Here is a 17,025-nt window from a genome sequence, read left to right as displayed (position 1 = left end):
AATTGGAAAAAAACAAATAGTAATATGTTTTAAAATCTGAAGACTGATTATAACTATTAGCAGTATCATAATGTTGACCTGTGTTACATTAAGAATATCCTTTTTCAATGAGATGTTAAATTTAATAAGCTAATGAAGGAATGACTTTTCAGAAAAGGTAATAGGGGAGTTTTTCATTTTCAATTTCAAACCTGTGCTTCACTTTCTAGAATGCTTTTATTTAGAGGACAGAGGTGTTAGGAAAATTGTTGGTTATTTTCCTTTCCCAGACAGGACTGACAAAACTTAACTAACATAGTCCAGCTTCTGGAAGAACAACAAAGTTCATTCTATATAGCATCTTATAAAGTTTGTATAAGTAATTTAGCTAATAGTACATATGAAAATGTTTCTCATTGTCAAAATAATTTGATTTTAGAGAAGTATATGGGAACCAGCTAGGTCCTCATTTTTCCCCCAACTTTTTATTTTGAAAATGTTCAAATCTACAGGAAAGTAACCAGAACAATCCAGTGAATACCATCTCTATGGGCTGAATTGCATCCCTCCAAAATTTATGTATTGGAGACTTAACCCCTAGTACATCAGAATGTGGTTGTTTTTGAAGATAGAGTTTTAATTAGTGGGAGGGTGGAAAAAATAAGATAAAAACAGAGAGAGAGCAAACCATAAAAGACTCTTAAATACAGAGAACAAACTGAGGGTTGATGGGGGGGTGGATAGGTGATGGGCATTAAGGAGGGCACTTGTTGGGATGAGCACTGGGTGTTATATGTAAGTGATGAATCACTGGGTTCTACTCCTGAAGGCAAGACTAGGAAATACTGTATTTTAGCTAACTTGAGAATAAATTAATTAATTAATTAGTTAGTTAATGAGCAAGTTAAGAGAAGGCCATTGGGATGGGCCCTAATCCAATCTGACTGGTATCTTTATAAGAGGCAATTTGGACCCACAAAGACACCAAAGGTGTAAATGCACAGAAGGACAACCATGGGAAGAGACAGAAAGGAGGCAGCCATCTACAAGCCAAAAAGAGAGGCCTCAGATGAAACTCACCCTGCTGACACCTTGATCTTGCACTTCAGCCTCCAGAACTGTGAGAAAATAGATCCTTGTTGTTTAAGCCATCCACTCTGTGGTTTTTTATTATGGCAGCTCTAGTGAACTCCTTATTTACTTTTCATAGAGAGCTAATTGTTAATATCTTGCTACATTTGCATACTGTCTGTCTGTCTCTCTCTCTCCACACACACACACACACATTTATATATATATATATATATATATATATACACATACACACACACACACACACACACACACACACACACACACACACACACACACACACATATATATATATATAACCACATGTTTGGCAGAGCCAGAGGAAGGGATGAACCATTTGAGAATTAATCACAGGCATCATGATACTTTTCTCTAAATACATCAGCGGGCACTTCCCAAGGATTATTATAATTTCTCATATAACCACATCACAGATTTCACATTCCGGAAATATAGATGTGGGGCACCTGGGTAGCTCAGTCAGTTAAGCGTCCAGCTCTTGAATTCGGCTCAGGTCATGATCTCACGGTTTGTGAGTTCAAGCCCCACATCAGGCTCTACAGTAACGGGTGCTGAGGCTGCTTGGGATTCTCTCTCTCCCTCTCTCTGCCCCTTCCCTGCTTGAGTACATGTGCATGCGCGCGCTCTCTCTCTCTCAAAAATAAACTTGAAAAATATTTTAAAAAGGAAATATAAATGTAACATATTTATTAAATATACTGTTATATTTAAATATTCCCATTTGCCCTAACATAGCTAGGTTTTTTTGTTGTTGTTTTCTCTAACCCAAAATTTAATCAAAGCACACACATTACATGTAGTTGCCCCATCTCTTTAATCTAGGATTGTTAGTTTGTTTTTTGGGGGGAGATGTTTTTTTGTTTTTTAGGTCTTTTATGACCTCAGTCTTTTAAAAGAGCAGTTGTTTTGGAAAATACCTCTCAGTTTGAATTTGTCTGATGGTTTCTTCATAATTAGATTCAGGATAAACATTTCAGGCAGGAATACCACTCATGTGATATGTCCTTCTCAATTTGTCACATGAGGGAAGCTTATATCAGTTTGTCCTATTATTGAGGATGTTAAATTTGACTATTTGGTTAAAATTATGTCTTCCAGATTTCATCATTGAGAAATATTCTTTTATCTTTGTAAATGATAAGCTCTCTTTTGTCTGATAATTTGACACTAGGTGACTATCATGTTCCCCAGTAATCTTTCACTCGTAGGTTTTAGCTCATTGATGGTTGTTGTCAGAATAAATTATTATGATGGTGGTTATAATATGATGATTAAACACTCTGGTTTCTCTTCAAATTGTATGATTATTGAAATATATATCATTAGCTGGAATTTTTCTTCAAAAAAGGACTCTTTTTCCCTCTTTCCCTTTAATTTTTTTTTTTCCTGCCAGAGGGGAGTCATGAATTTTTTACTTTATTTTATTTATTTTTTAAATTGAAGTATAATTAACATACAAGTTATATTAGTTTCAGGTGTACAACATATTGATTCAACAATTCTATCCATGACTCAGTGCTCACCATGACAAATGTAGCCACCATCTGTCACATAACAACATTATCACAATATTACTGACTACACTCCCTATGCTGTATTTTCAACTCCGTGACTTACTTATTTTGTAACTAGAAGTTTGTATATCTTAATTCCCTTGACTTGAATTTATTTTATTCACTTTTTCTGATATATTTCTGTCATTATTCATTTGGATGTTCAAATCGTCCCAAATTTCACAAGCAAGAGTGTTTTCAAGTTGACCCCTCCTAGCTCCTTGGTTTTTGAGCATGACTTTGTTTTCTGGCATAAGAAGATATTTGTTTAAACCAAAACACAATAAAAGACAAGCTTTCCCATTTTGTTGTTAAGTCGCTGAGGGTATATTTTAATCTAGAAGAGTTCCCTTCTCTTTATTCTAAAATCATATTGACATATTGAAGAATCTGATCTAGTTGCTATAGTTTTCCACCTTCTAGACTTTGTCTAATTGTTTCCTCGTGATATCATTCAACTTTCTTTATCACGTGTATTTCTATAATGTGAGCAAGAGATGGAAAGATTTCATTAGCTACAGGGTAAATATTTTTGGTAAGAGCATTTTATAAGTCTTACTATACTTTATATTATATCACATTAGGAGCCATATAATATTTAGTTGCCCTACTATTAAATTTAATAGACACCCTATTATTAAATTGAGATGTAATTTCATCATCTGTGTGTATAATAAAATGTTTTTACCACATTCACAAAACTCATGTTTTATTTTTTATTCAAATAAGAGATTATTACCTAATGATTGTAAATGAGATTTTATTGATTCCAATAAATGTAGTTAATAGCTTCTTGAGGCTATATCTTTAAATATCAGAAAATTGCAAGTAGAGTAAAATATCAACACATTTCAAAACTTAGATTCTAAAATTGGCATTTTCCTTTGTGGCCTCACCAATTCTACAACTAGAGATATTCTACAGTCACTTGTCACGTTCATAAATATGATATAGAAGGATATTCAAAACAGGAATATTTATAGTCACAAAAATGTAAAAACAACCAAGGATTCATTCTCAGGCACCTGGGTGACTCATTCGGCTGAGTGGCCGATTCTTGATTTCAGCTCAGGTTGTGACTCTGTGTCAGTCTCTGTGTTGAATGTGGAGCCAGTTTGGGATTCTCTCAATCTCTTTCTCTCTCTCTCTCTCTCTCTCTCTCTCTCTCCCTCTCCCTCTCCCTCTCCCTCTCCCTCTCCCTCTTCCTCTCCCTCTCCCTCTGCCTCTCTCTCCTGCCCATGTTCTCTCTCTAAAATAAAATAAAATTAAAATTAAATAAATAAAACAATAGAATAAATATACATATATATAAATATATACCTTTTTTTAAAAAAGAGATGATTTGCTCAATTTACTGTGGAACATTTAAAATATAAATACTATGCAGGCATTAAAGTCCATTAAGTAGATCTCTTCGTATGCATACAGAATCCTGGGCAAGATTTATTTAGAAAAGAAAGCAAGTTTCAGAACCCTTTATATAGTGTAATTCCATTTATGTTAAAAAAGTTTTTAAATAACTCATTAAATAATTAGAGAATATTTGAAAACATACACAATGAACTTTTACCTAACAAGAAAATGTTAGGTAATAACTTTGATAAGGTTAAACGAGGATTTCTTTTTTAAAAATATCTGTTTTAGGGTGCCTGGGTGACTCAGTGGGTTAAGTGTCCAAATTCGGCTCAGGTCATGATCTCACAGTTCATGGGTTGGAACCCTGTGTCGGGCTCTGCACTGACAGCTCAGAGCCTAGAGCCTGCTTTGGATTCTGTGTCTCCCTCTCTCTCTCTGCCCCTCTGCCTCTCGCGATCTGTCTCTCTCTCTCTCAAAAATAAATAAACATTACAATGAATAAATAAAAATATCCATTTTAGGGGCATCTGGGTGGTTCAGTTAAACATTGGACTTCGGCTCAAGTCATGATCTTATGGTTCATGATTTCAAACCCCCATATAGAGCTCCACATTAGCAATGTGGAGCCTGCTTGGGATTCTCGCTCTCTCCACGCTCTCTGCCCCTCCCCCTCTTGTGCTGTCTCTCTCTCAAAATTCATTTAAAAACTTTAAAAATAAATAAAACTAAAACTATCCATTTTGAATAAAGATTTATTCAGGTTGACTTACTTCTGACTCTTTAAATTTTTCTGGATTACTTTTCAAGTATATATTGCATCAAGTCTCTATATCTAACACTCCTCAAATTTGTAAGAATAAAAGACTGTCTTTTGTAGAAGTCAATACTATTTATTCAGTATAAGAAAAGCAAACAAGTTGTGTTGAGTTTCTATGTGAGCAGGCCAACCTTAGGGCACTCTCTGGCTAGTCTATCTAACCACAAATATGACTTCAAAGCTGAAGATTGACCAAAGATCCCTGATCTTGTTACAGAAAAACTGAAGCCAGAAGAAATCAGAATTTGTAGATGTGAAAACCCGGATTTCACAAAAATAAAAATCACAATAATAACAACCAGAGCAAATACTGGGAAACAATTCTCTTGATAAATAGGAGAGTAAATAAGCAGACCACCATAACCAAATGATTGTACTTCCTTAGATTTGAATTGAATGACCACCGCCAGCAACAACAACAAAATTAGTTAAATTAGTAGCATACCTCTAGCTAAAGGAAGGTTCTGATTTCAAACAAACAAACAAACAAACAAACAAACAGAACCATTATCTACAGAAAGGATATATATACACAGAGAGAGAGAGACTGACAATTCTGATTTCAAGAGAATACGCTTTCCAGTTTGTACATTCTTGTAAATGACATGTTCTGCTAGCCTGCAGGAACTACCAGCTCTTTATATTTCCCAGCAATGGTCTGTCCCTTTCTCTTTGGGAAGCACTTAATGAGCCATGTACTCCTGGAAGTGAAAAGAGAGCACACAAGGGCTCTGGTTCTGCTGACAGAGTCATTTCCACTGCTCCTGATGGTTTTTGGGTTTCACAATGTATTCACTTCACCTTTAATTACAGAAAGTGAGACTAGTTTCTTTGTTTCCCTTTGATTTTGGTCATCTTCTCCAAATTAACTTGAGGCTCTGTCTCTCAAATAGGAAGTTAACATTCATTCAAGTCAAGAACGTGGGAGTAAGCTTTTTTTTTCTCTCCTTACAGATATTCTTGAGCTATTCAGCAAAACCTGTACCCACATTCAAAACCTGTAGATTTAATTATATGGTTACAAAAAAATTAACAGCTAAGTAATCACTGGTCACCTTCAGATATGGCTAACAAAGCCATCTTTCTTGCTCATAGATGTGATCCTTCAAACTAGCAATGGACAAAACTGAACCCTCCTTTTATATCAGATCAATTGCACAGACACCCAAATGCCCCGAAGCTTTCCAAGAACTGTAATGTTCAAGGACACTGTAATGACTCAGGGCACCTCCTGGCACTTCCCCAAAGAAATTTTGCTAAGCATCTCTCCTCTCAGATTTCAGGACACAACTGGAAAGTCACCTAACAAACATTCCCTCCATCCATATTCATGTAAGTTCTCTGTGGTCTAATTTAATAGAATTCATCTCCCTATTCAATCTAATTTTAACACAAAAACAAATACATTTCTACTTCAAGTAAAGGAAGGATAATATGCCTATGCTTTGCTTATCTCCGCGGGCTATTGCATTGTATTCTATCATAAGGAAACTAGTCTTTTGGGGAATACATAGAAATTATAATGGAGCAATTAGACAGCTCAATAAAATAGAAAGGAATTTAATTCAATCAACAGAACAAGGAGAATAATCACATTAAATACAGTACTAGTGTATAGTGTGTGGAATATTATCCCAGTAATTACAAGCCTCTTGATACACCACAAAGCACATTCAAGTTAAGATACTTTAGCTCAGCTAACTGATCTGCAAGAAATGTATGAAACAAACATTCCTTAGGTCATTTCTATTTTAACCTCATAAAAATCTATATTTCTACTTTACTTTCTTTCTGTCTTCCCCGGTAGCTCACTGTGTAACTTCTAATAAAATGCCTCCTATTCTCAGAACCCTTCCAAAATGTGCCTTTCTAAAGCAAATATCTCAGATGGCACAACTAGTGACTGATTTTCCTTTTATCTATCCCTCTTCACCCTGCACAATGACCCCATTAACTGTATTTATCCTTACAAAACTCACCTCCCTGGTTGCTTTGTCTCTCAAGTCCTTGTTTTCTCCCTAATCCATTTGTTGCTGTTCTATCTTCATTGGCTTCTCTTGTAAGTTTTATCCCAAAAGGAGCATCTTCTTCCTGTGGGCCTGACCTTGGTCATCACATAGTCACCTTGTGGGTGAGTGAAACACCAACCAAATTTCAAACCCCAACCCATCTGCTTTCCCCCATCCTTGATTCTCATTCTCAGCTATTTCTAATTATAAATCTTAAAATCATCTGGAACTGAACATACCCCAAATGGAGCTCCACATTTGATTCTCCCTCCCATTCTAGCACATTCTACCACAGAGTCAAGAAGACCCAAATCTTTATGATCATGATTGAGATCTCGCTCTTGAAACTCTACACCCAAAGGTTGGATGACTCTATTCGGGGATCTCTCTTTGCTCCTGCTTCATCTACACTATCTCCTTTGTTCGCCTGGGTTCATAAAACCTGTTGAAAACTCTACTATGATAATTTTTAAATTAATCCATCAAATTTAAGATTTTTATTCTTAAATTTCTAAATCTACTATCCATACTCTAACATTTTTATTTGAGCCCTAACTTCTTGACTTAACTCTAAGGTTTGGCTCTCTAATTATTTTTTAATTTACAATAAAAATAATTTCAAATATGCAGTCTTATTTGCATTTAAAATTGATGTGAGGGGCACCTGGGTAGCTTAGTTGGTTAAGAGTCTGACTTCGGCTCAGGTCATGATCTCACGGTTCAAGGGTTTGAGCCCTGCATCGGGCTCTGTGCTGACAGCTTGGAGCCTGGAGCCTGCTTCAGATTGGATTCTGTGTCTCCCTCTCTCTCTGCCCCTCCCCCACTCACGCTCTGTCTCTCTGTGTCTCTCAAAAATAAGTAAACATTTTAAAAATTTTAATTAAAATTGATGTTAAAAAAACAATTTTTTAATGCTTGTATTTTATTATAAAAACAAAAACAGTTTTAGATTTGAAAAAGAAAGAGTATACTTTTGGGAATCATTTCTATAGTTTGTTACTAGATTTGAAAAAGAGCAAGGGCTGAAACAACTATTTTATTTATGTACATAGATGAAATAAAAAATAAGTGCTATTTATTTTAGCCAATTGATCATATTTGTCCTATGAGCTTTGAAGGTTTTTATAATATCTTTATGTACAATGTAAACTCCACAAAAGTAAGTGCTTTATCTCCAGCAACTACCTACGTGCCAGGCATTTAGTAGACACTCAATAAATATTTGCTTCCTCAATAATTATAAATTTGAACAGCTATGAGTGGAATTAAAGTGTACAGTAATTTTCCCTTCTATTTCTCCATGTACTTAGTTTCTATTACCACTTTGGCAATTTCTTTTGTATTTGATTGGAAGTATTATAAGCCCAACTAAGTATGTGTCCATTTACGTAGATAGGCAGATATATGCGTGTTTGTGTTTGTGTGTGTGTGTGTGTGTACACACTATAACCATCCTTTTTCTTGTCTCAAATGGGAACGATCTATACACATTTCCCTTATCTCACCTTTTGTATTTAAATATTTTGGTGGTCATTCATATTAATTTTTGGAAAACTCTCTTCTTTATAAAGATGACATAGTGTTCCTAGAATTAACACATACTCAATTTATTCGGCCAGCCTGTTATTGGGGGCATTTAGACTACCAGGGTTTTGCGATTTTTAAACAATGTTGCAATAAATATTCTTGCATGGATATCATTACTCATATGTGTGAGTATCTGGAGGATAAAGTCTTAGAATTGGAATTTCTGGATCAGAGTAAATGCATTTAAAATGCTAATCATCTGTGTACCTGGGTGGCTCTGTCAGTTAAGTGTCCAACTCTTGATTTTGGCTCAGGGCTTGTTCCCATGCTTTCGTGGATTCAAGCCCTGCATCAGGCTCTGTGCTGACAGTGCAGAGCTTGCTTGGGAGTCTCTCTCTCCCTCTCTCTTCCCCTCCCCTGCTTGCTCTCTCTCTCAATCTCTCTCTCTCTCTCTCTCAAAATAAATAAACATTTTTAAAAAATAAAAAGGGGCGGCTGGGTGGCTCAGTTAGTTACGTGTCCTACTTCAGCTCAGATCATAATCTCATGGTTCATGGGTTCAGGCCCTGCATGGGGCTCTTTGCTGTCAGCACAGAGCCTGCTTCAGATCCTCTATCCCTACCTCTCTCTACCCCTCCCCAATTCATGTTCTGTCTCTGTCTCTCAAAAATAAATAAATGTTTTAAAAAATTATTTAAAAATAAAAATAAATAAATAATATCCTAATTTTTATTGGCAAATTTCCTTCTGTAGACATACCAATTTATACTTCCAACAAAGTATAAGAGCACCGTTTTCCTTCATAGTGGCCAAAACAAGACCATGATTTTTTTTTTGTTTCTTTTCTTCTTTTCATGTTTTCATCATTTGAGTATTTCTTTTTTTTTTTTAAGATTTTTTAAATGTTTTTTATTTATTTTGAGAGAGACAGAGAGAGGGATTGAGAGAGAGTGAGTGGGGGAGGGGCAGAGAGAGGGAGAGAGAATCCCAAGTAGGCTCTGCACCATCAGCTCAGAACCCAATGAGGGGTTCAATCTCATGAGCCCATGAGACCATGACCTGAGCTGAAATCAAGAGTTGGATGCTTAACAGACGGAGCCACCCTGAGTATTTCTTTTTTTGTTTTAATTCCAGTGTAGTTACCATACAGTGTTATATTTATTTCAGATGTACAATATAGTGATTCAACAATTCTATGCGTGACTCACTGCTTGTCATGATAAGTGTGTTCTTAATGTTCGTCACCTATTTCACTCATCCCCTACCCACCTTCCCTCCAGTAACTACTAGTTTGTTCTCTATAGTTAAGAGTCTGATTTTTGGTTTCTTTCTTCTTTTATCCCTTTCTTTGTTTTGTTTATTAAATTTCACATATGAGTGAAATCATATGGTATTTGTCTTTCTCTTACTGACTTATTTCACTTAGCATTACACTCGAGATCCATCCGCGTTGTTGCAAATACCAAGATTTTGTTTCTTTTTTATGGCTGAATGATATAAATTTGTTAAGATAATTTTCTTCTTTTTCCTGATACCAGAATAAAATTATATTATGCCCAAGCTCAAAAAAGAAAAAGAAAAAAGAAATGTAAATGAAATAAATATGTCTTATTAATTATCCTCATATTTTAAAAACATTTGTATTGCCATTTCTATGAATTTCCAGGAACAGTATACACCATCAACTTATTTTCACTATTTTCTATTCTATTATAATTTCAGTCATTACCTTTTTCTCACTTTCCCACCTTCTTGGCTTTGCATTTACAATCCTCTCTTCCTGAAATGCCTTTTACCAGCATTTCCTTATACCTTAAATCAGAATCTTAATTCTGTATGCATAGAATATCTCCAGGTGGTGGTGCCCTGGAGAAACTGGTACCATATTATTTCTGGGTAGACAAACTGAGAGAACAGAAACAGAGATTAGATTTACTTGTCATTGCAACCATGTCGGTACTTTTGAGTTTTATACAAAGCATATACATAACCTATATGCCAGAAAATACAAGCATTAACACACACCTGTTAATAATTCACACCTTGTTTTTTAAGGTATAGCTTGAGTGTAATTTTGAACTGAATGTTATTTATCTTTACTACTATTAGCACTCATGAAAATTAACTATATACTCATAATATATTCTTTGAATTCTGCCAACACTCTAGCACTCCTTAAGCATTCCTTAATCAATGTAGGTACTCAAAAGCTGTTTAATTCATTTAGCAAACCTTTACTGAGCTGCTGTTCTGGGAAAGTATCTTGGTAATCACTGGCAACAGGATTTACAGTCACAATTCCTGCCCTTAGAGATCCCAGTTAATGATGAAGATAAACACAGAGATAAATAACTTTCATAGGTGCAATTGAGACATGCATAGAAAGAAAATAATAAACATGAAGCGATTATCTATCTCAGCAATTTCCAAAGACTGAGTCAAGTAGCCCCTTCTCATGACGATTTTAGTTGGTCACCAAAAACATTTTTTTATTAGATAATGATTCATTGCAAAAAATATATTACAAAAACAAATAATTTGTGGAGATTAATTTGGTATGAGGTTAAAACAGACAGTTAATTTTAAGAAGTCAGTCACAGTAAAGAAAAATTAAGTAAATAAGAGTTTCGAGAGAGCAAAGCTCTTGGAACACTAGTGAGGCAGAGATAAGGATAACTGATGTTTGGCAACTATTGACCAATCAGATGTCAACCAGAAACATGCTGCACTGGTAAGGATATCATAATTAAACTTGGAATATCTTCCCGTTTTTGAGGGTTTACTCTGGATCCAGGTTTATGTGCTTTAGAGTATCAATAGTCACAATATCCCAAAGACATGTATTTTCTTGAGGAAACAGAGACTAAGAGAAGTGAATTAAATGGTGCACACAAGTAAAAGTGTATTCTTTAATTTCAGTACAATTGTACCAAGTAGGTGGCTAGTATTGGAGGAGATGATAGCAAATTTTACTCATCTCATAAATCTTGGATTTGAATGGGGAAAAAAATCCTAGGTTAATAAATACCATTTATGAGAGATGCTATGAAAGGGGATTATGAGCACTTATGGCAGAACAATTAGGGGTGGGAGGTAAGGGTAGAGAAGACTTCCTTCTGAAGGTGATGTTAAATTTGGCTCTCACGAATAAAATAGGAGTTCCTGGGCATGGCACAAAGAAAACTTCAGGGGAAGTTCCTAAGGAAGGACATGAAAAGAAGTCTAGTGTGGCTGGGTATAAAGAATTCCCCACAAACAGTGATGGAAGAATGTCTGTTTCCACGGTCCTGCCAAGAGTAGTTGTCAAAGTTTTGGATTTTTGCCAATCTCATGGGTCAGAAATGGTATCTTAAGATAGATTTAGTTTCCACTTCCCTTATTATGAAACTCTTTGCTTTCTTTCTTTTTTTTTTTAGAATTTTCTTTATTTGTTCTTATTTTGTATTTGAGAGAGAGTGCTTGAATGGGAGAGGGGCAGAGGGGAGAGAGAGAGACAGAGAGAGAGAGAGAGAGAGAGAGAGAGAGAGAGAGAGAGAATCTTAAGCAGGCTCCGTGATCAGCACAGAGCCCAATATGGGGTTCAATCCCAAGACCCTGGAATCATGATCTAACCCAAAACCGAGAGTCCAATGCTCAACCTACTGAGCCACCCAGGCATCCCTATGAACCTCTTATTTTAAGCTTAAGAACAGTTTACATTTCTTTTCCTATAAACTATTATATTATTGACATATTTTATTTTTCTATATATTTTTCTATTTTCATCTTTTGTCTATGATGTGAGGTATTTATTTGTTTTCTAATTTGACACATACCTTTCAGTTTTATTATTTTAATTTGTGATGAGGAAAGTTTCAATTACATTTTAAGCCAAATAAATCTGTATTTTATGTGGTTTTGAGTTTAGTGTCATATTGAGGAGTATTATGTAATCCCAGATTATCAATGTATTTTTCTGTGTCTTCTTTTGTATTTTTCTGATATCAAGTGCTTTGCTTGTTTTCAGATATTTGCTAAATGTTTGCTAAATACATGATCATTGGGATTTATTTTGGCACAAAGTGTGAGGTATGGATACAATTAGATTTTTCTTGAATTATTTCCATTGTTGACTAATCTATCTTTTCCCAATTGATTTGAACACTGCCTTTATCTAATACTTGATTCTTATAGCATTTGAGTACTTTATTGGACTTTTTTTTTTGGATGTTTATTTATTTATTTTGAGAGAGAAAGAGAGAGAGCAAGCAGGGGAGGGGCAGAGAGAGAGAGAGAGAGAGAGAGAGAGAATCCCAAGCAGGCTCTACATTGTCAGCACAAAGCCCAACACTGGGCTCAATCCTAAGAACCATGAGATCATGACTTGAGCTGAAATCAAGAATGGGACACCCGGCTCACTGAGCCACCCAGTCACCCCTACTGGACTCTATTCTATTGTATTGATGAGACTATATATTCATCCAGTAGTGATGTCATGATTTAATTACTATTGTTTAATTGTTTTATTATCTTTTTTTTTTTTTTTTTTTTTTTTTTTTTTTGAGAGAGAGAGAGAGTGCAAACATGAGAGACGGGGGACAGAGAAAATGTTAAGCAAGCTCTATGCCTTGCACAGAGCCCAATGCGGGACTCGATCCCACAACACTGGGATCATGACCTATGGCAAAATTAAGAGTCCTAAGCTTAATTGAGCCACCCAGGCACCCCAGGAAGATATATTTGGGTTTTTTTTTAATTATTTATTTTGAGAGAGAGAGAACACACATGTGCCAGTGCATGTGCAGGGGAGGGGCAGAGAACGAGAGGATTCCAAGCAGGCTCTGTCAGTGCAGTGCTCAATCCCATGAACTGTGAGATCATGACCTGATCCGAAATGAGGAGTTGGATGCTTAACTGACTGAGCCATCGAGTCACCCTGAAGGAAAATATCTTTGTAATAAATGTTTTGATATACTAAATGATCAGTGTTCTGAAGATTAAATGAGATGATCCATGTAAATTGTTTAGCCCAGAATTCACAATACATATAAACCTAGAAGTTTTTCTGGAAGTTGCTTTTATCTTTTCCATCTATCTATCCAGCTCCTGTCTAACAGTCACATAATGTTTATTTATTTAGCTATTTCCCCTTATTAACACTTCCCCCTCTTATAACTATGTTATAACATTTGTTAGAATGTTACATGGGGTAAGTCCCAGAAGTGGATTTGCTCTATCTGAACCAATGCATTTAAATAGATTTTTTCAGGTTACCCTACAAAGAGATTGTACTCAAATACATTATCTCCAAGTAATTATTGGTCTCTGTTTCCTATAACCTTGGCAAGAAAGTGTTATAAATATTTGTACATGTAAAAAAAAAATCATTGTCTTCTTAATGCCTGAATTTGTATTCCATGCATTATTAGTGAGGGTAAATGTATATCTATTGTCTACTTTAACTCTGCCATTGTAAAATACATTTTCATGCTTGTTTGTTTTTTAACTTATTTTTCTTTTGGATTCTTTGTCTTTTCTTTATTGATTTGTTGGAGCTCTTTATATTAAGACTATTAATACTTTGTCATATGTGTTGCAGAACATTTTCCCTAGTTTGCCATTTGTCTTTATGTAGTTTTAAATATCTTTATGTAGTTTTAAATATTTTAACCTTTGTTTTATGGTATTCAGGATTTATGGCATGCTTGGAAAAGCCTTTCCTATTCCAAAATTATAAAGCTACATTTTTCTGTAGTCTTTCACACTCTTGGATTACTATGTTTGCATTTGTGTCTTTAATCCATCTGGAATTTATTGTTGAGTTTGAGGTAAGGCTATCACATTTTATTCCTAACTGCAGAGCCAAATGTTTCAAACTATTTACTGGATAATTTATTGTTTATATCCAGCTGGGAGTTCCCATCTCATTATTATTATTTTTTGGATACTATTTATTGGCTCTTTTCACACATTTGTTATTCCACATACACTTTAGAACCATTTGCTGTGTTTCAAGAACATTCTGAAGGGACTATATTTGAAATCATTTTAGAAATTAGGTGATAATTGCCATTCGTATGACATGAAGTGTTCCAGTTAAAAGCACAGTGTGTCTTCCCACTTTTAAGGTCTTTACATAAACTTTATCATGAACTTCTCCATAAATCTTTCATTTCTTATTAGTTCCTATATATTGAATCATTTTGAGGGTTTTATTTTCTTTCAATGAGATTATTCTTGCTTTCCCTTATTTTAGTTATTGATAAAGTTATCTCTGCAAAATACTATGAATGTGTGCGCACACGCACACACACACACACGTGTCATGAGATTAATAATAAAGCACCAAGATGAGAGATGTATATGAACCTTTGGGTGCATCATTCTAATTGTACATGTTTCATGAGTCTATGGGTCAAGAATTACACTATCAGATATATACCTAAGTGAAATCAATTCATGTGTCCACCAAAAAATGTGTATACGAACATTTATAGCAGTTTTGTTCACAATAGGTAAAAAGTGGAAACAATCCAAATGTCTGCCAATAGGAGAGTAGATAAGTTGTGATTTGTTTATACTATGGGGTACTACACAGCAATACCAACAATAATAAAATAACTGCTGATACAAGAAACAGCATGGAAAATCTCATGACCACCAATACTATGTCATTCTATTTATGTGAAGTTCAGTTACTTGTAAAACTAATCCTGTAGTAGAAGTCAGGATACTGGTTGGGGTGTCTCGGTGGCTCAGTCAGTTAAGCCTCCGACTTCAGCTCAGATTATGATCTCAGCTCTGTGAGTTCGAGCCCCGTGAGGCTCTGTGCTGACAGCTCAGAGCCTGGAGCTTTCTTCAGATTCTCTGTCTCTTTCTCTTTGCCCCTCCCCAGCTCACACTCTGTCTTTCTCTCTCTCTCAAAAATAAATAAACATTAAAAAAAAAAAAAAAGAAGTCAGGATAGTGGTTACTTTGGGGAAGGTTAGGTATTGTCTGGGAAGGTGTACTGGATGATCCTGAGGTATGATGGAAATCTTTTGAATCTAAACTTAAGTGGTAGCGTCAGTAGTCCACAAATGTGTACGAGATAATTGATTTATACACTTAAGATTTGTTCAGTTTACTCAACTAAAGTTTATCCACTTTTTTAAAAGTAAGCTTCCTAATAGGCTTGTGCATATCTAGTCAGTGAAATAAAAATGATATTGAAAAACAAACAGGGGCATCTGGGTGGCTCAGTCAGTTAAGCGTCCGACTTCAGCTCAGGTCATGATCTCTGGTTGGTGAGTTCGAGCCCCACAATGGGCTCTCAGCTGACAGCTCAGTGCCTGGAGCCTGCTTCCGATACTGTGTCTCCCTCTCTCTCTGCCCCTCCTCTCCTTGCACTCTCTCTCTCTCTCTCTCTCTCTCAAAAATAAATAATAAACATTAAAAAATTAGAAAAAAAAAGAAAAACAAATAAAATAAGAGAATTGTTGTCTCAAAAATCCACTTGTGACCATAAGACTCATTCTAAGCACCAACACTTTGTTCTGCTTTATCCGGAGAGCCCCCAATATTCAATGCAGCATGCCCCTGGAGGATCTTTCCTCCTACACCTGCTGCTCCTTATGTGTCCTATATTTCTCTTCATGACATTTCTATCTCCCAGTCTCCCAAGTTAAAAGTTATGGCATCATGTTTTACACCCTATAATAACTGAACATCATCTCATATAAATCTCTTTTCCCCTTTTTACTAACACTATCTTCAAATGGAGTACAAAAATGCCTTTGGATGGGATCTTGCCCACACAATCCCTGATTCCAGTGTATTTTGCAAAATGCTCTCAGCTTAATTTTCTAGAACAGTACTTTCTGCTATGATGGATATAGTCTATAGCTGCACTGTCTTAATGGGTTAGCCACCAACCACAAGTACTGGGCACTTGAAATGTGGCCAGTTTGGCTGAAAAACTACATTTTAAATTTCATTTTAAGTAATTTAAATTTAAATAGCCACATGTGGCTAGTGTATCGTGTGTTGAATAGCACAGCTGTAGAGATACAGCCCCACAAATGGGATTCAATTGTACATATTCACTGATTGTAGTTCCTGCACCAATGTCAGTTCAGTTCTTGTTCGTCATAACGAACAAGTTGGGATGCCCGGGTGGCTCAGTTGCATGAACGTCTGACTCTTGATTTCTGCTCATCTCAAGATCTTGCAGTTAGTGAGATTGAGCCCCACATCTGGCTCTGTGCTGATAGCGCAGAGCCTGCTTGGGATTCTTTCTCTCTCTCTCTCTGCCCCTGCCCTGCTCTCTCTCTCTCTCAAAATAAATAAATAAACTTCAAACACACAAACAAACAAACAAGTAATTTAGCATAATGTACTTCTCCAGGCTGGATTTGATCTATTAACATGGCTCAAGTAATCGAAGAGGAACACTTTTTAATGCTAAAGCTTTTCTTACCATTGTCCATAAATACTAGATTATTTTTAAGTGGTTTGACTCTGTTCTGCAGGTATGCCAAAAGGTTTCCATTCTCTACTTATCAACCTCATTTGAAAAGCATCTTATTGGAGTCTCCATCCCAAATAATAAAACTATGTGTGGCTGAAGCCAGGCGGTATTGTCTATTATATGTACAGATAACCAAAAATTATAAACAACTTAATTGGATCCAGTCAAAACTTGGGTAATTCA

General features: G+C 35.6%; 1 pseudogene; it reads left to right on the top strand.

Annotated features, from left to right (window-relative positions):
• The first annotated feature begins 7,788 nt into the window (after positions 1 to 7,788).
• Positions 7,789 to 7,880, top strand: LOC132693371 (small nucleolar RNA U3; annotated as a pseudogene).
• Positions 7,881 to 17,025: the final 9,145 nt, after the last annotated feature.

Source organism: Panthera onca, chromosome B1 (genome assembly GCF_046562875.1).
Source record: "Panthera onca isolate mPanOnc1 chromosome B1, mPanOnc1 haplotype 2, whole genome shotgun sequence".
Classification (NCBI taxonomy): domain Eukaryota; kingdom Metazoa; phylum Chordata; class Mammalia; order Carnivora; family Felidae; genus Panthera; species Panthera onca.
Note: the sequence above shows the minus strand (reverse complement) of the source record. Positions and strands in the feature narration are given on the sequence as shown.